This window comes from Lycorma delicatula, chromosome 1, assembly GCF_047948215.1.
Source record: "Lycorma delicatula isolate Av1 chromosome 1, ASM4794821v1, whole genome shotgun sequence".
Taxonomy (NCBI): domain Eukaryota; kingdom Metazoa; phylum Arthropoda; class Insecta; order Hemiptera; family Fulgoridae; genus Lycorma; species Lycorma delicatula.
The window spans coordinates 391,474,153-391,500,591 of record NC_134455.1 but is presented as its reverse complement, the minus strand read 5'-3'; the positions used below and the strand labels follow the sequence as shown (position 1 = coordinate 391,500,591).

General features: G+C 30.8%; 1 pseudogene; it reads left to right on the top strand.

Moving 5' to 3' along the window:
- The first annotated feature begins 1,388 nt into the window (after nt 1–1,388).
- Nucleotides 1,389–26,439, top strand: part of LOC142317999 (uncharacterized) — a 143,393-nt pseudogene continuing 118,342 nt past the window's right edge.

Genomic DNA, 26,439 nt, shown 5'->3' with positions numbered 1-26,439 from the left:
AGGAATCAGAACCAAGCTCGTGACTGATATAATAGATAGTAACAGAATTGGCTTTAAAAAAAAAAAAAATATGATACAGCCTACAGGCAATGAAGATCCATTTTTTTTTTTTTTTAAACTATTCTATCATAATACAGCGTAGTATAACAATATTATACACTATATAATAGCAGTTTTTGGAAATAACAGCAAAATATAAAAAAAAGAACATTCCTGTAACTAGACATAAAATGGATCAAACTAAACAAGTTGTGCATTTATAGATATTTCAGTTTATTTTTAAAAAGGTTTTAGTTTAGTTATTAGAGTTAATAAGCCATATTTTTAAAAAAAATTTTTGTGCTTTTTATGTTAACATAAAGTCAAAAGCAGTATAGATGTGGCTTATTATGATGGCAGTATGATGCAGGTATAAGGGAATTAAGATAATTTTGTTGAAATGAAATTGCTTAAGACCGTTAAAAGTGATTATGGGATAAATTAAGTCCAGTCTCAAGATATCTGTTATTATTAATATTTTTTTTTTTTTTTGCTACACAAATACAGTGAGAATTATTTAGCTTGAAACTCACAGAAATAGCAAAGTACTGTGACTATTTCAGGGATAGTAATATTCCAGTAATTAGAACTCGAACTCTAAAGGGTTCTGGGCGGGCAATTGCTTGTGATAAGTTATTTTATTTCTTGGGTTCTGATGGTTAACCTATGGGCAAATAAGATCTTCCTGTACTTAGGTTGTTTTTTTATCTAATCCATCTTTTTTTTATCTATCCCTTATAAAGGTTGAGAATCACTGCAATAGACCATTATAAAGTTATAAATGTATTTTGCTATAATTCCGCGAATGCAACTATTAACAATACTAGAATTTTATTCAATAATTACAGCCTTTCAAAATTTTAATTTAGCATAACATAATTTTGTGTCCTTATATTAGTCATTAATGACATTGTATTTTAAAAAGATGTAACTTAGCAAACAAATCTTTTTTATGTAATGCATACTTTTTAATTGTAAAATATACATTATCTGCTGTTATCTAAAGAAAAATTCAGGAGATTCAAAAGGCTTATTTGATATGTCTCAAATTAAAAAAGTTAAAGCGATAAAAATATAAGTCTATCGACAGTAGTATTGTCAAGAATCTGCATAGGAATTGTATCTTCGACACAGTTGTTTTTTTTGTTCTATCCTGTAGCTTTAAGCATTAAATGAAATGAAAAAGATTTCTTGTACACGATAACTTAAAAATTTTGAATGTTGACAAGACCGTTTTTCACCAAAAAATAGATTTATATTGATTTATTCTTTGTACATTAACAGGTATTACTAAAGACAGCAGTTCTCGGCATGCTCAGTGTATGCTTAGCAAAGTTCATCTGAAATTACTTTGTTATTATGATGCTGAAATATGTGCTAAAGCTGCTAAGAAGTATAATCCAGATCCAAAATTTAAGAGTATTATTGACACGCTATTAGCTGAAGCTCAAGTGCATTCAAGAGATGAAAAAAAATGGAATCAGAGTATTGACATCTGTAAACAAGTATGTAGTATTAATTAAGATTTTATTTTGGTTGCTACATATACCATATATAAAAATAGTTAAATTTTATCTTAGATGATTTCAAACTTTTTACTTGAAGCTAGAGGGTTGTACCACATTTTTGCACTCCCTTAGATTTGGCCTTGTTTCTTAAATTTATTAATAATCAAATGCTTTAGAACAAAGGGTAGAAGATGAAATAGATAGATGTAAAAGATCTGTTGTTAATTAATTTATAAATAAACTTGTTTTGTAGGTTTTACTCTTGTTTTGTTTTAAATACTGATGTTTATGGATATCTTTTTATTAACACTTTCTTGAAATAGGTAGTCTTTAAATTACCACTTTTGCTGCTAAGCCTGCAGATCTGCAGGAAAGCATGAATATGAATCCTTCCCACTTTTTCTACTCCATTTCTGTAGTCTTTGATATTTCTCATTGCATTAATTATGGAGAGATGCAGGGCAGGTTATTTTGAATGATTTTATATATTACAATATAGTACTTGGAGAGGTCTATGTTTTATTACAGTGCAGTCTGATCATGGTGGGGGGGGGGGGGTTTGGTTATAAGTATTTTTTCTTAGTTTTTTCTCAGTCAGATGAAAGTTTTTCTTCAGTTTATTTTAAAATAATCTAGGAGTTAAATCTATGATTTTTTTTTTTTGGTTAAGTCTTGTAACTAGATAGCTTTTTATAATTAAAAAGCTGGTATAAGCTTTTTATACCATCTGATGTAAGTAAAAATAAAGGTCCTTTGGTACATACATAACATTTGTATCTGCATTTGTTTATTTTGAATGCTTTCTTGAAATAGGTAGTCTTAAAATTAACACTTTTGCTATTAAGCCTGTAGATCTACAGGAAATATAAATTCTTTCCGCTTTTTCTACTGCAAATCTGCAGTTTTTGATTTTTCTCATTACATTGATTATGGAGGGATACAGGCCATGTTGTTTTGAATGATTTTATGTTACAATCATTTGAAGAGGTCTGTTTTTTATTACAATGCATATTTTTACTTAGTTGTACTATTATTAGGTTATTGTACATTCTCATCCATTTGACCAGAGAATAGTCGTCTACATTTTTTGTTAGGTAGGACCTGCTTATGTAAGGTTCTGCCTTTTTCTATCCACTGCAATGAGGTTATTGCAGTGACCTGGCAAAACTCCAGGACCTTATATCAACGGAGGAGCTAACATAAATCAGTATCTAACATAAATTTAATTATTTATTTTTGTAGACAGAATTATGTTTACAGAATACTTAAGAAGCAGTAGTAAAAAAAATAGTGAGTATTTAAATAAAAATATGATTTGATTAAAATTAGAAATTTGTTTAAAATTGATTTGTTTAAATTTTATGTCGTTATATTACATAATAAAAAATACTCACTGAAACAGTAAAAACTTCTCCAACAATAGTTCAAGTTTTCTTTTGAAACAAGACGGTAATTTTAAAAGAGCACCAGGTTCCTGCACCCACACATTTTACCCACTTTAAAACAAGTGCTTTCACCATCCATCCTTTTTCTTGGCACCTGTCAGTGACATAGCAGCAAGTCATTTTACACTCTTTGGAAAGTTTTTTCTTTAATTGCAATAAATGATAGAAATTTTTGCCAACTACAAGTATCATCAACATGATTGTACATTGCTGTTTTACATAACCACAAGTACTGTTTTACAAAGTAAAACTGCAAACAGTGTTATCACTGACAGAGTTAATTGTTGAATCTGCTGCCGTGTGGAAGTAAACTTATGTTTGATTGGCATTTGCTATCTCTCCCATTAGAAAGCTATTTTCTTGTCGTAGCTGAATTAAATAACTCTAAAAGGCCAATAATTTTTCCTGAAAGGTATTTGACAAACATTGACATGAAGATGTATGTTTTGTTATTTATAGTTCATACCTATACATAAAACAATTTAACTATCCTAGACTTGCTTTAAAATTCAGTATTTGAAGTTTCCTCACAATTTGTGCGGCTTTTAATCAGGTCATCTATTGAAACAGCAAATCCTTGCTCGCATATATCTTGAATGTAAGAAAACTACTGCTCTTCTACTTGAGGGAAGTTCCAAATTCAGTCACATAATACTAAAGTAGTACTGTAAAAAGATACTGCTTCTCTTTTTTTTTCTCCGATTTCTTATACATGATTCTGGAATATCATAGTTACAGCCTGCTGCACAATTACAGACATCCTCAGCTAAGCGAATAACTAATTTTTCGCCTACTGTAAATAATTTAAAATGTTTTATAAAATTCATTTTTACTAGTTTGCTTAAAGTTTACTAATTGAAAAAATTTAGTATAACTGAATATATAATCTTCCTTCATTCAACTAAAACAAAATGAATACTGTTACAAGTTTATCTGAAATGACTTGTGTTTTATATAAAATTACAAGATGATTAATAATAACATATGTTATAATAACTGAAAATGCAGAGATAAACAAAATGCTTAAGACAAAAGTTTGTTTATAAACGGCAATTATGATATAGTCTACATAACAGATGTGACTCAGCATTAATGATGTGAAATCAAAAGTAATTAGAATATATGCTACAATTTGTTTTGGTTACTACCATATATTGTATATTATATTACAATATGTAGTACAGTAGTAAATACAAATATTGGACCCTCATTTGGAAATCCAGCTTGTCACATGCACCCATAAATTTCATGTTCCTTTTTAAGAAAAAAGGTGTGTGTTTTACATTAGTCAATACAATATACAGTTTTATGTATTGTACGTGAACTACACCAAACTTTGGTTTTCTTGGTTATAGACGTGAAAATATTCTCACAAAAAATTAAATTTGTTATCTTACTTTAACTACATAACACAAAAAACTTTATTGGCAAAGGAGGATATATGCACTAAACATTGCATAAGAGTTTAAGTTAAATTCATGTATTTTTTTGTCATAATTGATGACAGCATTAAATATAATGAGTTGTATGTATGCAGCTTTGACAATATCTTTTATTTCTATATGTAATGTAGAAACTTTTTAAGTTACTGTTGATTTGTTCCAAATTATAAGAACAGAGCGTAAAAATAGTTGTTTATTTTTAAATCTCTTTCATAAGTAAATAGTAAAATTTTAATTTAGTTAAAATTGCATACATGTAATTGTAGCATTAAAATTGCAATATATTGAAATTTGGATGATGTCTTAAATCATGTAACTACCATGCCTTACTAAAATCAACAGATAACTTTTAAATATATAAACAACATCCACAGAAACACAGATTTTGCAAAGATGATTTTGCTATGAATGGTTTCTAACAGTGGGTGGGGTATAAACATATCATTATGAAGACAATAGCTTTGTACGCATGAATGCATGATGATTAATTTACTGCAGGTTCTGATATGTTATTGCTGAGGAGTCTGCTGAGTTATACAGTTAACACACCAGCATTGTACTTTAATATGTAGTGTGATGTTAAAAATTCACTATGAAGGCATGTCCTGTGGTTTCATTTAGTTGTGTGATTTATAGTTACTGTGTCAAGTGTGTTGTGTTAGTGAATAAATATGCCAAGGAAGTAAATGATCCGGATAGCTTCTGTTATCGTATGTGGGGAATTTGACTTTAAAGAACAATGATGAAATTTGACTCCACTTGTTAAAAAAATGTTATGAACTATACTTTGGCTTTAAATTTGGGGTTCAGGATAGGAACTGGGTCCCTTACATCTGCTGTTTGATCTGTGTGAAATGTCTGATAGACTTTGCAAGGCGCAATTGCCACATGAGTTTTGCCATATTGATGAATGTGTGGTGTCAGAACACAAGATCATTTGTCAGATTTCTGTATTACAAAGATAAAAGAAATAAGTAATAATTCAATATCCAATATCTTATGCGACTAACTTGAAAAAAAAGTATGACAGTATGATAATCCTGTTAGAAATAAATCAGTAAACAATTACCATTAGACTAGATGTTGTAATTTAAAAGTTGCATTTAATGGGTTTCCATCTCTGCTACTAAATTTTCTTGCTTTTTTTGTGATTGGGACACCAGGGACAAAACAAATCATTTTATCAGAAAGAAATGAGCGAAAGGTGAAGCACTTATGCCTGGACAGAACAATGTTGTTTGTACATTCCCCACTAGTTAACTTAAGAAATAATTCTTATACCTCAACTACATGTAAAGTTTGGGCTTTTCAAAACCTTATTTAAAGCAATGGGGAAAAATGTTCTGGGTTTCATTATTTGAAAGAAAAAGTTAAAATCAAGTAATACATTTTTGAAAGGAAAAAGAAAAGGAAGAACTGATAATGTAAATTGAAAAGTCAGCATGGATGTCATTTAGTTGTGAAAAAAATTTTATAAAATCATAAATCCTCCAACTACTGTGACATTATGGGTGTATTTATTACAGTAAATTAACAGAATTAAAACATGTATGGGTTATAATAAAAATTCATTTTTTGGATTCACACCTGGATTTCTTTCTGGACAATCTCGATGCCATCAGTGATGAGCTTTGATAATATCTTCACCATCAAATCTCAGTCATGGCAAACAGGTACCAGTGACAGTGGAGTGAAATAATGCTTGCAGAGTATTGTTTGACGTTAAAGAGCGATGTTCCATAATACGGCAATTTTCATGAATTTTATCGTTGATTTTCATCGTCAGTTCATCAGTCACAAGGCTAGGCCGACCAGTGTTGTCAAATTTAGACTAGGCACAGGGTCCGCGCTTCTGCGGTCTCAGTTAGTTAGTTTGAGGAAATCATGTTAGGTTGACCGTGATCTCTGTTTGAGGCCTACGTGAAGGCAAAATTTGATTTGTGTTTTACTAATGTAAATGTCTGCGGAGGCATTTACATCGGTGGCATCCCAACTGAGGCCTCAGTTGGGATGTCCAAAGCCCAAATGTGGCTTTGGATACAGCATTTTATTATAAAAATGTTAAATTTTATTTTTGTGATGTTGTAACTGAGATATTCAGATATTTGAGAATCATCAGGTTCTATGAAGATATAATATAGCCTTCTCAATGAATGATATTACCCATATTTGAATAAAGTTGTAATTTTCATAAGTTTGCCCATTTTTTGTAGTCTTTAAAATTAAATCCTAAATTGTATTCTATTCTATTTATATTCTATTTTGTGGATTATATCTGTTGAATAACATACTGTATCAAGTGAACATGTAAAGAGGTAATTCAAGTAACAAGTATGACAACACATTAAATGTTGATGTTTTATTGGACGTAATTGTTCTACATGGCTAGGATGCTATAGTTTCTTATTGGTCATTTGTCATATTATTATAATATAGTTTGTAATATTATTATACTTTTTTTATAGTGCCACCAAGTCTGTCAAATGAACGCTTGTCATGTGCTGTAGGAATTCTAAAATCAGTTTTATGAAACATAAATTGTAGAAAGTTTTTGTATTTTTATACTTGACAGCAGTGACATAAATAAAATAAATAGTTTTCTCTTGGTTGTGAGGGATTGTGTCTTTCGAAATATTGAAGTGGTGGGATTGAGGTGTGAGGTGAATTCCTTGAATGTATGATTATATAAAAGGTAGCTCATTAAAAAAAAATTTAGATTACTTGCTTTATATGCAGTTCTACAAACAACTTCAGCAAGCTTGAAATTAGCTAGTATAGATAGGCTTCTGTGTTGGTCTGCTAATATTCTGAAAAATTGCAAATTCTGGTGACTGATTAGAAAGAAATATTTCAACTTCTTTGGTTTTATTTCTCAGGAATTGATATTTGCATTGATATTTAACGTTACTGTGCTTAGTTTTTCGGGAAGGAGGAATCATTTTGTTATTTTAAGATCAACATGGCTGCTGAAATTATGTGAATTAATATTATTAGAATATATTGTATTTTTAGGAACAGAGTTGTTAATGTTAATTATTATAGTAGAGTAATAACAATAATCAGATTACTATTATAAGAGGTATATGAAAAATTTAAGAGAGGAGTCACTTTGGAGGCGGGAAAAGGATCTACCCTGACAATTATTTATGAAAAAACCTTCCTCAGATTTTCTGATGACGAGGATTCACTCAAAACTGCTTTGTCACCCAAATTTAAATGCAACCCGTGATATGTGAGAGCCAAATTTGGATCAACAAGAGATAACCAGCATTGTACCAATAATAAGTCTTCTCATGTGACCGTTCAATTTTCTTTGGATTGCATCAAACACTAAAATGTCAAACCATTGAAGGATGTCAGTATATAACATTACTTTTCATATTAAATTCAACCTCCTGATCTCCATTACAATACCTGGGAGCTATGCCAGCAGTCTGTTGATGACATTTGTATCACTGACAATTGCACTGTGATCTGTAGAGTAAAACACATAGACAGTGTCTCTGCCTCATAAAGTACAAAAGGCGGAGGATCACCAAAGTTACATGGTAGTCTGACTCCAAACAATGCTGCATAAGGCAATGTAGCATCACTCAGATGCTACATGGCTTTTGCCAGATGAAAAGAGTACAGGCTTTGTAGACCTTTATTTTCTAGGTTTGTTATAGGGAAGCTGTCGCTACCATTAAGGTGTTTCCTTTCCTAATCTGGAATCAGAGTCGATAGTAGATATAGTTACAATCAAATTGGATGAACTGGATTGAACTCAACCCATCCACATTCAATATTCTCAAATGAACTTAGGAGATTTTTAATGTCCTGAGACAACTTTACTGTATCAATGAAATGAAATCTGCTCAAATTGTGAAGTATAAGGCTAAATATATGTAACAAGAAAGAAGTAATAATGAATAAACTGATACATTGCTGTTAATTCAGTTAAAAATTGCATCCTATGTTACAAGGTGGATGTGCTCCAGCTGTCGCTATTGAGAAAATCACATCTTAATTAGATCAAACTATGCCCAATACTTAATAAATGTGTACTTAATTCTTGTGTTATCTTATTTGACATTTGAATTACATATTCATAGATTCATTACATTATTCAACATGAATTGACCCATGATTACATGAAATAAAATTTAATTTTGTCGATTTTAAAAAACAAAATATTTAAAATTATTTGCAAAGTATAAGTGTTGGATATATGATAGTAGCAAAAAGAAAAGAAAATTTTAAAATAATTTATTTTTATATATTCTATAAAATTATTGTTATTAAAGAATAAGTAGTTGACAATTTGCTGGCTTTTTTTTAATACCGATTGTGCTGTTATAAAACATGTACAATCTATTGTCTCATTAATTCAAATGTTCAGTAGCTAAAACAAGAATTATTTTTAAAATAATATTTTCTTTAAAAGCTAATAATCTATAAATTCAGATAAAAAAACAGTTGTAAATATTTATAAAACAATTTTTGCATTATTTATCATTCTGGAAGGAAAATGATTATATTTGAAACATTTGAACATCAGTGTAGTGCACAATATGACACAATAGGTCTTAAACTTCTTTTTTGATAGATGTGTTTTGCAGTATTTAAAAGTATATTTTTTCTTGAAGTTTATAAAATGATTTTTCAAACTTTTTTCATTTTACAGTAAGCTTCATTTCATTATTAAAAGTGAAATATTTTCCAGACTTTGTTGTACACTGTATCACATGAATTTATACTGAGTGAATATTTAAAAATATTAATAAAAATACGTAAAGTAATGTGTAGCTGCATGAATAATTTTTTCTTAGTGTAATAAACAATAAAAAAAAAATAAATAACTTTTTTTTTGCTCTTTGTATTGAAAATAAGTAATCGGTTATGTAACATTAATTTGAATTCCTATGTATATCTTTCAGATTTATCTTATAAAAATAGTGATATAGCTAACGTGCTGCAATTCTAAATATAAATGCCATCTATCCAAAACTTCAGCAATGTAATTATCAAATTCAGTGTCTTATAACTGGGTAGTGTTCATTAGAATTTTATTTCACTTGGATCAAATTATGTACTGAAATGCCCTCATTTTACTTACTTATGTATGAAGCTTTTTAAAAATAAATGCTAGATGTATGCTAGTATACATCATACATTATCATTTAGTTTACTAAATACTAAATGATAAATACTAGAAGAATTAATATAGAATAATCCAATTTAATTTCATTTATTTTTTCTATGGTGAAAAATTTATTGAGTTATTAAAACTATAATTAATATTAAAGTTAAGATAATTTTACAATACTTTTTTTAACTTTGTGTTGTAATACTTATTTTTCAGGTACCACAGTAATCAGTAACTTTGTTCATATGTTGTAATTTTTCATGTGTTTTATTTAACTTTAATCACTTGAGAATAGTATAAAATGCACTTTCTGTTTGAAAAACGTAATAGCAATCAAATTTTTAAGGTATAGTAAAAAAAATATCGTGGTCTAATTATTTTATTACAGTGTTAGATTATTTTATATTTCAATATTTTTAAATATCATTTATTTAATGTTTTGTATGTTTCAGTATTATGCTAAGTCCCATAATAGTATTTGCTTTCGTTATACCTCAGTTGTTTTGTTAATTTCAAAAACCAGATTTTCCTAAAGAAAGGAGAATGCACTTATTATTAAATTGATCAAAGCTCACAAAAATGTTGGAAACAACCAGTAGGCAGAAGTTACAATACTTAGGTTATTGAAATACTCTGAAAACTTATTTATGGAATTTTAAACAAATTCATGAAATATTAACTATGCCTGTAATTCCTTATTGAATGAAGTTATTAAATACTAAGCTTATCTATATTCTCATTTGACATATAATGCCATTTCTCAAACTTCTTCAAAAAATCAGAATAAGTTTTCAGATCAAAAATAGGCAGTTAGATCATTTTTTGGTATCCCTGAATACAAATCAAGAACCATAGAACAATGTTTGATAAATTAAAAATTCTAAATTATCCATCATTTATATTTATGGATTTTTTATTTTAATAAAAATAAAATTTGACACTTATTGGAAACAGTTAACATTATCTCTATCCACAGAATCATGAAAACGTGAACTGTTTTCATTTAACTCTGCAGAGTGCTTATAAGAAAGGACCACATTAAAATTTTGTTGTTACTATTTTTAATAAATTTCTAACTCATTTAAAAGATCTTCCCGCCAGTTTATACAAAATCTATTACTTAGTTTTGGTTAGGAAATAAAAATATTTTTCAATTAAATAGATTTCTTTTCCACATAAATTTTCATTTTGGTTTATAGTCTTCATTTTACACAGCAGTGTTCCTGATAAATAAGGGAATCACTTAAGACATGTAATACAGAACACTTAAACAAAGAATTAATAATTTAAAACAAAAAAAATTAATGTAGTTCATACATATTTTTAAAAGATTGAAAAAAAACTCAGTTTTATTCTGAAGACTTTTATGAATGAGATTGTTGTCATGCTAGATGATGCCGAATTTGTAATAGATATTATAATAAATGTAGAACTATATTTAGATCAATGATAATCACTGTGATTTTGAACAAAAAACTATGTTTAATAGATTTGCCATCGAAAAATAAAGCAGCCAGGAAAAGGGCTGTATAACTTTACATGAGTTTTGAATGAACTTAATTATTTTTGTGTTTCCCAAATTTACACTATTTTAAAATTCCTGTAACTCCAGAACCCTTTGCACTACATGACTAACTTTCTTTGACATTCAAGAAAAATAATGTAAGAATATCTTCTCCACATGCCAATTTTTTTAGCTGAAGCGCTAAATTTAAAATGTCCAAATTAGTTTAATAGAGCATATTCATTAAAAAAACACAGGCTTGAAAAGCCATGTCTAAAATTTGTTTAAATTTTCACTGTTGAACGACACCATTTTGAAGCCACGGATATCTTGTATGGATTTGGTGCTGCAACTGGTTGAGGTATTGCAACCTCAGTCCAGTATTTTAAATCCCATTTGTGTAGTTATTGTTATTTTGAGCTTCCTTAAATTAATAAGTATACATTATTCCTATCAAAAGATTGGTGAACAAAAAAAAAAAATTATAACTAATGTTTGTTTTCTAACTTAATTTTTTATGTAAAGATTAAAATTTAAATTTTTAATGGATAAATTTATGTGGCATAATACTGAGCAAGAGACAACTTGTGAACTGTAGTTAGATTTACAGCATTTGTATTGCTGTATAATTTCAGAATGGCTATTGGTATGGTGTTTCTAATTGGTAAACAGAATTTGATGCATTTTTATAATGTATAATATGCATAACATTTTTATTACTTAATCATTAATTCATGAACTTGTTTTAAATTAAAACCTTGTGATTTTTTTTTCAAATCTGTTTTTAGGATTGGTATGTGAATTATTAGTTATTGCTACACAGCATTTTTGAAATGTATTATGGCCGGTTTTAATGAACAATTGTTTGAGAAAAAATTGTTGGGACTCAGACACCCAGGATAGTATATCAGGACTGTCATCATGGTGTCTCAACAGCCACAGCATCATAAAAAAATTGTGCAAATCTGGCTTCAAGTTTTAAAGAAAGGTAATCTAAAATTATAATTATTTAATTCTGTATTTATTTTATGTAAGCTGTTTAAATTATTGTTTAGATCTTAGCAAATATATTAAAATAATAAAAGATTGAAATGTTGATCTTTTAAGTAAGTGGTACAAGTTTTGCATTTTTTCAACTGTGAATCCAGTCGAGTCAATTTCAAAAAAAAAATCCATTTATATAAATGTTTATATAAATTTAGTGAATAAAGTAATTTTGAGAATCGTAGACTCAATTAATTAAAAGTTTAGCATCCACTGTAGATAAAATTCTATTTTTTTTTTTCTATATAAACACAGTAATGTATTTAAATAATTTTATCTTTTATTATGAAAAAATGAACTGCTGCAGCTTATCATTTCATAACAACAATAATATACTGCATAGTATTTTAACAGAATAGCTACTAAATTTGCAAAAGTGGATCTCAGGTATATCTTTCTTGCTTACGACACCTACAATATTACAGTTCTGTTTGTTATTTGCTGTTCTGTTAACTGTGAAGTGTTAGGGTAAGTTATGAATCCTTAGAAAAGTCAAATCTTTATTACAGTGCACCTCATTTATGGTTTTACAATTTGAATTTTCTCACTTATAGTATAACATAGCTTAATTGATATAGCCTTAAAAATTACATCTGGCCTGAGTAAAAATGAAAGTATTTTGGAATATTTATATCAGTATTTATGTTATGTTGGTGTTATTTATTTTGCTTAGCAGAGCTGTTTTTTTATCACATTTCTTTTTAACTTCCTTCTTTACTGCATTAACTTTAGTGAACTTCTTTTTTGTTTTGTAGCCTTGGTCAGTGAAAGGATTAGGCTTTTTTTATCCATTGTAGTGGCAACTGATCTAAGATGTATCACTATTTTTAGAAAATTCTAATCATTTAATATGTACTTTTAGATTTACAGATAGTAAATAAAACCTCTGTAATCTGTCAAAAATAACTTGTAACCGATCTCAAATGTGTATATGTGTGTGTGTGTGTGTATGCGTGCACATATACATTCATAAAAGTGTACTATGATTTTTCTTCATTTGGTCATAACTTTTATACTTTTCTGTCACTAGTTTTTCGTCTTTTATTGATATCAAACATCATGTAATAAAAAATTATGCTGTTTTTTTTTGTACCTCTATTATGGTCATTATTATAATAATGTCCATATTAATAGTCCATTATTACAGTAATGGACTGACTATACAGTATATATTGCATGGTACCATACAATAAATCTCAACATATAATTTTAGTATGTACATGAATCTCACCAGGTGGGCTTGTACTTTCTTAGTCACAATAAATTTCTTTATATTTTATACATATAAGATATTTGCAGTGATATAAAACTTTCTACAATGATGCAACTGCAAAAATCTAAATGTGTAACTTTTATTTAAAAAGATACATACACACGCGCATGCACACATACACCATTCTGTAGTTGAAATAGAAAATGAAAAAAAATGTCAACATGGGGAGATAAAATTGTACTGAAAAATTTAACATAATGAAGACCAAAATGTACAGGATGTCCATAAAATCATTCCACGATTACAAAAAAAAAACTATTACAGATACAGGTGTGCGGTTTGTGGCTAAAGAAAGAAAAAATTATCAAGTTTTTTTTACCATGTCAATAAACTTCAACATATGCATGTTTTGTCACTTGTAGAATGTCCAACTGATAATCAATTTCAAACACTATGTGTTGGTCAACATTTCTTCGGTACCACTAACAACTCTCCAGTCAGGAGAGCTGTTAGTCTCTCTCTCCAGATCAGGTACGGGTGTTGCATAGACTCTGTCTTCAACATAACCCCAGAGGAAAATGTTTAAGGGAGTTATATCTGGTAATCGTGGTGGCCAGAGAGTGGGACCGTCATGCCCAATTCATCTCTCATGAAATGATTCATTCAGAAAATCTCGAACTAGTAATCCCCAATGTGGTGGTGCACCATCCTGTTGGAAAACCACCCTAAGCTGCAAGTCATTTAGTTGAGCTATAGAAAGGTGTTGCAGAATATCCAGGTAAATGGTAGCTGTTATTTATTGATCGCTCAATGAAAAAGAAGGGACCGATGATTCTGTTGTGCATCAAACCGCACCACACATTCACTTTAGGGGATTTCTCTAACTTTTTTCTTGGTAAAGTACAAATTTTCTTCTCACATTATGCCTGTTTACTTTCCCTGAAGTGTGGAAAGTAGCCTTGTTTGAATAACACACACGCTGCAGGTACTCATTGTTATTATCAATCCGTTGCAAAACTCAGTCACAAAGGCAGCATGACAAGGGCCATCATCTGACTGTAGATGTTGCAGTATCTGAACATTATACACGTGCAACCTTAGTTTCTTGTGGACTGTTGACCAGGGAATCCCTAGTTCATGAGATGCGTAACGGGTAGATTTGAAAGGCTATGTAGAAATGTTTGCTGCACAACCTCAACTTTCTCTTCACTCCCCTGTTTTTTAAGGTTGACTACACTCTCACTCTCCTTAAACTTTGAATACCACACAACTATACTCTTGCTATCAGGTGCTGGTCGTCTGTATGCCCTTCTAAAATTTTGCCACAAAGTAATCTGTAATTTCGACTAGTGATACCACAACACACATTGTGCTTTCTCCTAGATTGACACCGTTTTATCAAAAATTGATCACTGCCCTCTACTCTGCCTCTAACTAATATAAAAAAAAACTTTGTGTAAATCTTTCCTACTTTTGTCACAAATTGCACAGCTGTAACTGTAATAGTTTTTTGTGATAGAGTTTTATAATCATGGAAAAACTAAATGGACACCTGTAAATCCAAAAATTCCTTTTTGATAAGGAAATTAATATTTTGTGTTCTTGATAGTACATTATTACTAATATGTAATTAGTAATAGTAATCAATGAAATAATTAACATATTGTATTCTTTTGACAATAATATATTTACTGTTTATTAATGAAAACATTAATATATTTTTTATTTATTATTTGATTAATTGGTTTTTCAATTATTAAAATAATATAAAAAATTACTGCCATTTTTATCAGATTCATTAGATAAACAATAATCTCTAATCTACATTAAATAGTTAAATTGATATCAGGGACTCATTGTTTACTTACCCATAAATGATCTAATTTTTCTGTTCAATACTTTGTTACTAAAATTGTTATAATTATGTTATGATTAAGCATTAATGAATTAAATAATTATTAAATTATTTATAAATTTGCATTTTTATCTATCCCATCACTGCAAACTGCAAACTAATTTTAAAACTTCTTGTTTTCTGAATTTAGTTTTATTTACAAAAATTATTTCCTTGCACGTGATTGGAATTGGAAAGCATAACCATTTTAATGTAGGTTTAAACAATAAAATGTATGATTTTTGAAAGATTAAGCTCTTGAAATTTCCGAAATAAAAAAAATTCTTAGTAGTGATAACAAGAGTTATCCCTCTTTTTTACCAACTTTTTGAAGAAAAGTACGGTTCTATTTTCAATTGCATGGGGTGGAGGGGGCTGAAAATGAATTTTCTTTACTTTTTGAAGTAGGAGTATGAAAATACCAGTTTTTAAAAATATGGTTTTCTTATATATATATTTTTTTATTTAGTGTGATTTACCACATTATGCTGATAATTTGGCACCTCATTCTACAAGTAAAAAGAAAGAAAAAAGTACATTGGTCCGGAAACACTTCGTTAACTTATGGCTGGTGAAAAATTTCACCCAGATTTCATTTCCTCCAGTGAAATGAAGCCATACAGAAATTCTTTGGATGCAAAAATGTAAGCTAATTTGATGTTTTCATATGAAATTCAGTCTGACAAATTGAAAAAAATGAGTCTGAGAATTGTAACTTCTGTGGTTTTTTTTTTTGAAAACCAGTGAAATAGCGAGTTGAAAATGCACTTTTTTATCTTTGATTTGTAATAACCTTGTTAATTTGTCTATAAAGAGATAAAACTCTTTAATAAAACTTGTAGGAAAATTTAATTGTAAATAGAATAATATAAATAAAGTAAACAGTAAGTGAATAACATTTAAATAAAATTAACTTTTATTTTGAGCAATACAAAGCTAAATTTAATTTGAAAATGATTTTTAACGTAAAAAATTAATAAAATTTACAGTAAATTTTTGAAAATGTTTCCATTTTCTTTAATGTACTTTGCTGTATGTTTGTGGATTGATCATGTTGCTGTTATTAGTTCATTGGGACTGTTCTTTAACAGCCCAAAAGCATTAGTAATGCAGGCAAGTAACTCCTCTCAGGTATTTACTTTCAACTTATAAACATTACACTTCATCCAACCCTATATACAAAAATCCATCAACGTAACATCTGGTGACCTGGGTGGGCAGGATTGTGAACCGTCTCATCCAATCTATTTATCTGGGAATTGCTGATTTAAGTAGGCAGAAACAATATGAGAGAAATTTGGAGACGCGCCATTTCTTGGAAGTATATCCAGCATTGAACTGCAAGAGGAACATCTTCAAGTAATGGCTGTAATTGTTCTTGAAGAAACTGTAAGTACTCCTTACCAGTTAAGCACCCTTGGAAAATAAACGATTCAATCAACTGATTATGAATAATCCCACACCATGCATTAATGGTAAATCGCTGTTGAAAGTTACATTCCACGTTTGCATGAGGGTTCACTTCTGCCCATGTTTATGCTATCATGAGTGAACTGTGACTCAGTGGTAAACAAAATGTAATTGAAGATTTGTCGATGAGTATTTAACCGATTGCAGAATGCCAAGCAAAGGGAACGGTCTCATGCATGTAGATGTACTTTTTTTTTATATTCCAGATAAAGGTTGTTATTCTTAAGTGTCCTCCATACTTTAGTTTGTGAAACTCAACCGGTTAGAAATATGTCATGCAATGACACCGGGACTACGTTGAACGGCAGCACTAATGCTTCCAACGACATTAATATCATGCTGGAGAGAACGGTCATAAGGGATACGATTACTTCTTGGAAGAGATCCTTCCTGTTTTTCATAACATACAAAATTCCGCACTAATAGTTCTTGGATTTAGAATCCTGTGATTAGGATAACTTTGCCGATATTCTTCATCAGTGGCTGTAGCACTACCTTCACACACACCATAAGTAAATGCCATATTGGCATATTCTTCATTTGAAAATAAGTATGGCATTATTATTTCAATAACCAACCAGATTCAAAATGGTTATGCATCTGTCTACTTGTACTAACAGATGAGAATCGGTATATATAACATGGTATGGCCATTGGCTACTACTTGTACTAACATCCCAACCTCGTACGGGAAGATCACCTGCCTTGTGACACTTCCAGTCACCCTCCCCCTGTTCCTAACCCTGAGTCATCTTTCACCTTGTAACTTTTTACATCTCATATTAATAAGCTAGGCCTCGTTGGGATGCCACCGATGTAAATACCCCGGTAGACATTTACATTGGTAATTTTTAAATTAGCTTTTGCCTTTGCTGTAGGTCTCGTCCGGACATCTTGAATGCCCTACATCGTTGCCCTCTGAACTAGCTAACCGAGAAACACAAACCCTGCGCCTAGTTCTACCATTACTGAGTCACTTGTAAATGTCTCATAGATTCAAGGCAAATTGAAAAATAACATACCACCAAAAATGTTTGCAACAATGAAAATTTAGTCCTAGTTCCCGTAGTGAACTCAACTGCAGTTCATAACCTGACTTGATAATTTACGGACTCCGGTCTGGTCTACCAGGGAGAGGAGGACAGATCTCCTACTCCCTCTCAGCTCAATCGCAGAGTCCCGCGTGACATTTACTTCACTTACTACCATCGTTGAGATGTTGCTACACCTCATGGCTGCATGGAAATCAATGCCCTCAGCAGTGCAGTCGCCATCCTGCCAACAGTGATTTTGTTCATTCAAAAACTGCCATCAAAACAGCACTACACCTCATGCCTGCATGGTAACCATACCCTCAGCAGTGCAGTCGCTGTTCTGCCGACAGCTAACATTCAATAATAAATCACCACAATTTCTATCTAATCGTGGCTCGATGCCAACACGCCTACCTCCAGCCAATCAGCTGCCCTGACGGTCCCTAGCCAGCTGGGTGCTACTCTACTATACAAACATAAAGGACATGGTCCACAGTGTCATCGACCCAACAATCTGTGCACAAGCCTGTATCAATCAAACCAAACCTAGTCAAACTATTCCTAAAATCACCATGTCTTGAAAGGAATTGAGTTGTGTACTGATTGGGGGAGACCCACCTAATTGCTCGCAGATTCCTAATATTTGGAAAAGTACCATGCATGTATCGATCAGTAGAAGAATTGTCCCACTAGCTTGCCAAGAGTCAAAATTTTGGTCCTAAACCTAGCTACGTTCCGTAGCTAGAATATCAATGGGTTTAATGCCGGCGATCACAGAAACTGCCTCTCAAGACAGTTCTATAGCCACCGACAACAGCTAACAATAGAAGACGTTGGAATTGCAATAAAATGTCCATGTACATTGGAATTGTAAATGATGAGCCCAGATGGGCGTAACATACATTATAGCCTCACAGACACCTTTGTAAATAATATCCATTGTACAATAATTCAACCCCCAATCGGGATGGGTGACTACGAACACCAAAGGCGGCATCAGTGGCCTTCCTTGCAACAACTGAAGGTGCCCCTTGAATTGAAGCCTCTCTCAAGGATGACACCCAGATATATCTGAATGGTGGCATACCTAATCGGAAGGTCATCCATCACGACACGTAGGTGACAAGTCGCGGCTAGAAGTCCTTTAAGAAACATAGTGGCTTTCTCTGCACTGAAAACTATTTTATGTTGAAGACTCCACAACCTGAGAACTTTGAATGCCTGTGTCGCCCTGAGTTCTATCTTGCCACGTGAAATGCCCTCAACCAGCAGCAACCCATCATCGTCATAAGCCACGATGCAGCAGCCACTGGGCATCTGCAATCGCATGAGGAGTTGAACTCAACAACCCAGATGAGTGGGCCTAAAACACTGCCCTGTGGACAACCTTTTGACAGGGTCTTTCCTACTTCCAAGCCGACATCATGAAGCTCGAGAGAGTCCTAATCTCATTTAGCATGCACGCATGCTGCTGAAGTTGAAACAAGGCAGAGGGCCACAACAAGTTATTGAAGGCCCCAGATGTATCTAAAAAGACACCAAGTACATACTTACACTCTTTGGATGAAGTTAGATCCATTACCTGAAGAATTGCATCCTCTGTACCCTTGCCAGGGCAAAAACCATACTGGTAGTCCATCAGCATAAGGTTAAAAGTCAACCTACTATTAATGCAGAGATACAAGACCTCAAAAACCTTACCTGCTACAGGCAAGAGCATCAGAGGGCGGTAACAAGAACTTACAGTGGGGTCCTTGTTGCCAACTTTGAAGAGCAATTTCAACTCACCATGTTTCCAACATGTTGGGAAATGTTCAGCAAAAAGCATCCTATTAAAATCCTTGTCAAGGGACCAAGAATTACTGCCAACATGCGAACAAGGAGTTCCACTGTGATACCATCATTTCCAGGGGCTTTATTCCTAGCCAAGCTACAGATTACTCGGTGGACTTCCGCCTCGGTGATCTCAGAAGACAAATTCTCTGAGCAAAAACCTACGACTTCCCTGCGAACACGTGGTAAGAAGTTTCAGCAACCTCAGTATCATCTGGAATCAGATCATTCATCAGAAAAGTGAGGACACGATCTTTGTTTATAACAACACAATTACAATTCAACAAAACATAATTGTTGGACAGCTGTTATTGTATTGCCAACTTATGAAATAAAAATTCTCTAAAACAATTATTTTAATTAATAATTTAATTTGAAAAAAAATCATGGTTTTTTAACTTAAATACACCATTATGATCGTTGATCCAGTACTATCCCATATGAAATATTTTGTTTTGAAACTTCTTTTATTAATTTTGAATACCAGAAATTTCTGTTTTTTATTATTTTTTCCCAGTTTTGAAAAATAAATCTGTTTCGATAAAAATAATTTTTCAGTTAAATTTTACTTTCATTCGCTTTCTGTATATTTTATTTATACTATTCTGTTTAGGATTAAATTTCCTAAAAATCTTATTAAAGAGTTTTATATGTTTATTGGCAATTTAAACAAGTTATTACAAGTCAAATGTCAAAAAAGTGCATTTTTCACCAGTTTTCTAAAAAACTACAGAAGTTATACAGTTCTCAGACTAATTTTTTTCAGATTGGATTTCATTTGACACCATCAAATTAGTTTACATTTTTGCGTCACAAGAATTTCTGTATGGCGTCATTTCACTGGAGAAGATTAAATCTTAGTGATATTTTTTGCCAGCAGTAACGTGTTAATGAAACATTTCGGGACCTATTGTTATATGCACTTTTTCCTTATTTTTACATGTAGAATGGACTACCAAAGTGTCTGCATAACGTGTAAATATATATATATATATAGAGGGTGTCCCATGATGAGACCGACATACTTCACAGGTGTATTCCTCTCATCAAAATAATGAAAAAAGTTCACATAAACATAGGTCTCGAAATGCTTCATTAGCGAGTTACGGGAAATATTTCGTCCAGAATTTAGTTCCCGCAGTGAAATTAGGTTGTACTGTAGTGTTTAGGATGTTAATTGAGAGGCGAAATTAGTGATTTCTTACGTATGTTGACCTGAAAAATCGAATAAAGTAGGTTTCATAACTGTATCTCCAGTAGTTTTGGTTATGTGTTTTCATGATTTCAGTTTTTTTAGGTTTGCAATACAATAACTTCATTAAATGACTTTCAAATAAGTAAAATTTTTTAACAAAATTTGTGGAGAATTTAATTAAAAAAATAAAATAAGTACAATAATAATGAAGTAAATATTTTAAATAGTCAAATTTTACTGAAGAAAAAACAGAACAAAAAATAAAGGAAATTACTGACACAGAAAAAAAATTATTGTATTTAATTTTGTTTTATCTTTTCAAATTTAATTTTCATTCCTTGCAGATATTGTTCAAATGATCTCCTTGATAGTTTATGGTAATTCTCTAGTGCAATGTATAACATCAAAGGAAGCTTTTCTAATAGTATCATGGTCGTTCTTAAGATGTTTATAAGTTTTTAAAATTTGGTCCAATAATTATTTGGAATTAACTTTTTCTGTGTAAACAAGTTCCTTTAAATGATTGCAAAGGTAATAGTAGACAGAGGGATTTAAACTGGAGACGTAGGAGGCCAATTAATTAGTCCACCTCAACCAATCTATCTGCCCAGAAAACTTTAAATGCTGTCTAACATCTTGTGAATAATGAGGTGGTGCACCATCATGTTGGAATAACATTTGCTGCCTTTTTTTAAGAGGTATATCTTCTAGCAGAACTGGCAATTGATTTTGTAAAAAAATCTTTGTACACAATACCAGAAAGGCGATTTTGAAAAATAAATGGTCGAATTAACTGGTCCCTAATTATACCACATTGTAAATTTATTAAAAATCGGGTTTGAAAGTTTGACTTTCATTGAATTCAGAATTTTAGTTGATCACCTGTGACTATTCAAATTTTGTATTCCGTTTCTTGTAAAAATAGATTCATCTGTGAATAAAATGTAACGAGCAATATTTTGATTTTCTTTACCCATCAACAAAAATTTAATCTTAATTCACTGTCAACCGGTTGAAGATTTTGAACTGTTTACACACAATGAGGATAAAAGTTCTCTTTCTTTAGTGTTCTCCAGATTGTACTGCACGATAAGCCTGTTTGATTTGAAATTAGGTGAGTGCTGAGTTGAGGACTGTGCTGTATCATTTAAATGACATTTTCTTGTTCAAATATAGGATATTTAATGGAACAAGCAACCGTTGGAAAAGATCCATCAGTTTGTAAGTTATTGAAAACTAAGGAAAATATTTTGTGAGTAGGTATTCTTCTATTCAGAAATCTTTGTTCACATTCATGTTTTGCAGCCTGACTATCTATTAGTAAAACCGTAAACAAAAAAAAAATATCTGCATAGTATTGATTTGAAAATTTTAACGGCATTTCACTTTTTAAAAATGCATGAATACTTTGTAAATACATACAAATCATCAAAAATACACAAATCACAGATAAGAGACTAGTTATGATTAATAATAAGTTAATTGAACAGCTGTATAATAACTTCAATTCAAATTTTGTTTCTGAAAAGAATAGTGTTGCCAACTTTAGGTTTTCAATAAACTTAAAGTACATCAAGTAATATAGTATTCTTGAAATCATGTTTTTGTAGAATGTTTTTTAATTGTTTTGTAAGTAATTAACTAAATACTGTACTGTGTTTGTTTATTATTAATTTTCTTTTTTAAACAAACAAATGGATTGGAAAATTTTCCAGAATAAGTCATTTCATTTATTTTTTTGTTCTGTTTTCTGTTACTTCTTTAGTAAAATTTGTATTTTATTAGACTTATTTGCATCATTATTTTTAGAATTAAATTCTTTACAAGTTTTGTTAATAAATTTTACATATTTATTAGGCATTTAACAAACTTATATTGCAAACTGAAAAATACAGTTTCCGGACAACAAATTTTTCAGTTTTACTTTGGATATTGTGAAAACTACTGGAGATACAGTTCTGGAACCTGTTTCATTCAATTTTTTAGTTCAAAAACCATTAATTTTGCCTCTCAATCAATGTCAGTACAACCTTTACAATTTCAGTACAACCTCATTTCACTAGGGGAGCTAAATTGTGGGCAAACTTTTTCGCTAGCCGTAACTTGCTAATGAAGCGTTTCTGGACTTATGTTTATGTCTATTCATTATTTTGATGAGAGGAATACAGCTGTGAAGTATATCAGTTTCCTTATGGGACACCTGTATATACACGGGTGTTCTGGGATGTATTTTCCAAACTTCAGGAACTGATTCAGACACCAAAATGAGCAAAAACGTTCATATCAACGTAAACCCTATTTTGCTTTGTTTTCCTTCTGGAAGCTATTTTGTGATTTTCAACAAAAAATTTATTTCTCAGGAACATGTAAACCTATTTAATTAAGTTTTGCAAATCTAATTTTTATTAATTTACTATTATTATTTGTTATTAATAATTTTTATTATATTTAGTGGAAGAAATAAAAACAGGGAAAAAAATTAGCTTGCATTATGGTACGCAAGCTTATTGCCAGGATAATTGTCTGCAATAGCTCGATTGTTTGTCAACAGAATTTTACAAATGAGGTCTCATATTGTTCAAAATAAATTGTTTAATAAATTTTGTAATAAGTAAAAAGTTTGATCAGACTAATAATTACAAAGATATTGAAAATTAACAAAATTTAAATGGCCGCCATTTTGAAATTTTTGAAGGTGAAGTTAACAATTTTTTATTTTTTAGAATAAGATACTAGTCGAAGATTTGTCAGATTTAATTAAAGTAGGTTTACCTGAGAAATAATTATTATTTTGTTGAAAATCACAAACGGAAATCAAAGCAGAATAGGACTTCATCAATATGAACTTTTTTGCTTTTTTTGGTGTCCTGAATCAGTTCCAGAGGTTTGGTAGATATGTCCTGGAACACTGTATTGATCAACTTAGTTGAGATTTATGTATGCTGTGGTAGTGTATATGAAGTTTGCATGTGAAAATTTGATGAAGATTGGTCTCATCATTCATAATGTATCACAGTGGGAAGTGAGTTAAAACTTGTTTTATTTATTTATTATTTAAAAACCTTCTTTTTTTTTGTAAAATATTAGATTAGAATGAGTTGATACTTTTCAAAAGGAAACAAGATATCAATCTTCTTGAATTTTTTAAAAGTGTACATTATGAAATATTTTTAATTCTATCATATTTGTGTCACTAAGTGATTAGAAAATCTAATGTAGATAAAAATTTTGCTACAGTGTGTGTAGAATATTGAAGAAAAATGATAAACATCCTGTGTTAATTTTTATTAGGAAAGGACATTAGATGTGCATTTTAACATTAACATGTAAAGCCTGTAATTATAGGAGTATTTATTTCCATAAAAAAAATAAATGTAAAATAATATACATAGAGATACAACATTCTCTGCTATATTTTTTTTTTTTTTTTTTTTGCCTTTATGAACTAATTCACTACAGAAGCTTTGAAGCTTGTATTTGAGAGTATGTAAATGGAATTTTGTAGCATATAAAAAATGCCATCTGATGAGGATTAGAACCAGAGATCCCCAGATGAACACATGATGCTACCACTCTCCCACACAGATCGAAGATAATTCTCTCCACAATATTAATTTAAAAATATAAACTCTCATAGCACAAAATTTTGTTGCAAAATCTTTTTAAAAACTTACCTCAAAATGATTTCATACATCTTTGCAACCAACCTCTCTGACTAGTGCTGTTGTTCTCATCCTGATGTCATCTGATGTTACTGTTAGTGGATTTTTAATTAGGTAAAAACTTATTTAAAAAGTGCGTTGGATAGTGTCTATTCACTTAGTATATAATTGTGTTTTTATATGTTGAGGTATTTCATAATGTTCAATTATGTTACAATGTGATTACACTTTTTGACCAAATTCTAAACATGCATCTATGTAATTACAAAAAAAAAAAACAAAATACAGAACTTGAATATTAAAATTTGTTTTCTTTCCCTGTCTAGTTTTGGCTAATAGAAGTTTCCCAATGATTAGGAAACAAAAAACAATGATTAAGAAACAATCTTTTGGTTTCCCAATGATTGGATAACAACAGATTAATAGAGACTCCACAGCCAGAAGCCAAATTTATATGTCTAGATGATTAATCATTTTTACTGCACCTTGCATGAAGAATCCTATTAAATTAGGCCACCCTACAAACATTATAATACTATCCACAGTGTTGTTCTTTACCTTCAGGGCCCAATTTACACTTATTGGCTCCTGAGAACGGTATCAGTACTGTTCACTGATATTTCCATTTACAGATCTTTGTACAAGCATATGTTTCTAAGAATAACGTTAGAATAGTTTTTACCTTAAAACTAAAACATTCTCAAAATTTTGTAAGTTGCATCAAGATCTCATTGATTAAAAGCATCAATAAGATCATCCAAAAGTTTTACAGTTGACCTAAAGGACTAATTTTTAATTTCTCAGTATTTAATTTGTTGCTTGTTAGTCTCGGTCTGATTATAAATATTTTTTTTAATTTCATCATTGGAGGAAGGACTAAATTTTTTGATCTGTGCAGATGTGAAAATTATTCTGTACAAATGATTTTTTTAAGTTTACTAACTTACAGTTGCTAACCAATTCAAAAAAGGGTGGAAGTTCTCATTTAAGCTGGTGTGCGCATGTGTGTTCATGCCTAATGAATGACCAATGCATTGATTTTTATGATAAAAAATAGTTTTGGTGAGATCTCCTCTTGTTTGCCAGAGGTTTTCCCGGGTATCTTGAATGAAATATTTTTTTAATATAAAATTATACAGTCATGCATAGGATTTAGATAATTTTTATTTGCTTGCCGTTATTGTTATTGCTTAGTATTAAATTTTATAATATGATATGATGTAATTTTCATTAAAAAATTGCACTGTTAAAATGAGTGCAGTAATATCAAATTTTGTCAGTTGAAGTGATTAGATTTCTAAATTCAAGAGAATGTAATACTGCTGAAATTCACTGTCGGTTGTGTGAATATATAGGTCTACCGCATTGAGTGAAGGAAAAGTGAGGCGATTGTGTCATGAGTTTAAGGAAGGCTGTTCGAATATTCACGATGAACAGAGAAGTGGTAGGCCTATTTCAGGACCGATGATCTTATTGAATGTGTGAATTCAAAAGTGAGAAAAGTTGTTGCTTTACAATTAGCAGTCTTTCTATAGAATTTCCAGAAGTTTTAAAGACAACATTTTTGAGAATCGTGGCCGACACTCTAAGCTATCGTAAACTGTGTGCACAATGGGTAATGAAAATGTTGATAAGTTCTCCAAAACCTCACAGAATTACATCATCTACATGTGCTTTTCTTGACTGCCTTTACCATGAGAAAGATAAATTCTTTGTCCTGTATCTTTCACTGGTGATGAAACGTGGTCTTCATATGTCATTGCTGAGACAAAACAACAATCCATTCAGCGGTGTAATTTTAGTTCACCTAAACTGAAAAAATTCAAACAAATCCAGTCTCAAAGGAAAATCATGGCAACTGTATTCTGAAAACAAAAGGATGTGCTTCATGGTTGATTGATTTCATGGAACCTGGAACATCCATCGCACCACAAGTCTATTGTGAAACGCTTTCTAACCTGGGTCATGCCATTCAAAACCATTGATGGGGAATACTGAGATCAGGAATTGTTCTTCATGATAACTTAC